This window comes from Pteropus vampyrus, unplaced genomic scaffold (assembly GCF_000151845.1).
Source record: "Pteropus vampyrus isolate Shadow unplaced genomic scaffold, Pvam_2.0 Scaffold189, whole genome shotgun sequence".
Classification (NCBI taxonomy): domain Eukaryota; kingdom Metazoa; phylum Chordata; class Mammalia; order Chiroptera; family Pteropodidae; genus Pteropus; species Pteropus vampyrus.
In genome coordinates, this window is record NW_011888970.1 from 565,513 (window position 1) to 566,551 (window position 1,039).

At 45.2% G+C, this 1,039-nt stretch overlaps 1 pseudogene; it reads right to left on the reverse strand.

Moving 5' to 3' along the window:
- Nucleotides 1-64: 64 nt before the first annotated feature.
- Nucleotides 65-183, reverse strand: LOC111746450 (annotated as a pseudogene).
- Nucleotides 184-1,039: the final 856 nt, after the last annotated feature.

The following is a 1,039-nucleotide window of genomic DNA, read 5'->3' on the forward strand; positions in this document are numbered from 1 at the left end:
CTTGGTTGACCTCACAGATTGCAAGGACCTTGTCAGCTTACAATCCCTTATGTTTTATTTTTTACGCCTACAGCACCTGGTCTTCCTAGGTGGTCTGCCATCCAAGTACTCACCAGGCCCGACCCTGCTTCGCTTCCGAGGTCAGACGGGATTGGGCTTGTTCAGGGTGGCATGGCTGTAGAGAAAACACTTTTTAAATGCACATTTTATTATCTGTAAATTATGCCCCAAGAAAGAAAATTTTTGTTTAGAGCGCATAAAGTATAACTCTGCTTAGTAAATAAAACGTGTGTGTGTGTGTGTGCCGTTGACCTTGAGATGGAATATGCCTGCAGAAAAGGAATCCTGTGGTCAGCAGGGCCCAAATTCATAACCAGCGTCCAGTGGCCAGTGTTTACAGGGGCTTCACACAGCCTGCATATGGGAGAATCCCAGACTGAGCTGCCACCTCCTGACCGTGTTCCTGCTGGCTGAGCTGACCCTATAAAGGACTTCCTGGAATCGTATTTCGACCAATGGACTGAAACCAGCCCCATCCAATCAGAACTGCACAGCTATAGCCTCATTTGCATCTTTACTGACCAATCAGAGCAGCTCCATAACCACTAATCAAGACAATCCTATTTGAACCAATCAGACTGCGTAAATTTGGATCCTTCATTTATATGGAAATAGACCCATCAGAAACCAGGGGCAGGTACCCTCTATTAAAGCCAGCTTCCCCTTTGTCTCACGGATGCAAACTTCCGGTGTCCTCCAGAGGCCCGGTCTTCCCGGTTTCCACACTGTTTACCTGAATAAAGTCTCTCCTTTGACAGCACCCAGAATGGGGACGCCCGTTGGCACGGTGTGCGTGGCAGCAAACTCGTTAACAATGCAAAAAAGCTTAGAAGCAAATACACCTGAACCCCACAGGGACTATGCATCAGTAGTGAGTTTAAGAAGTTTCATGTCTTTGTTGTGCTTTTCTGTTCTATCTATAATAAGGAAATTATATTCTATGTTTCATAATTATGATCGCACTTATAATTAATGTCTA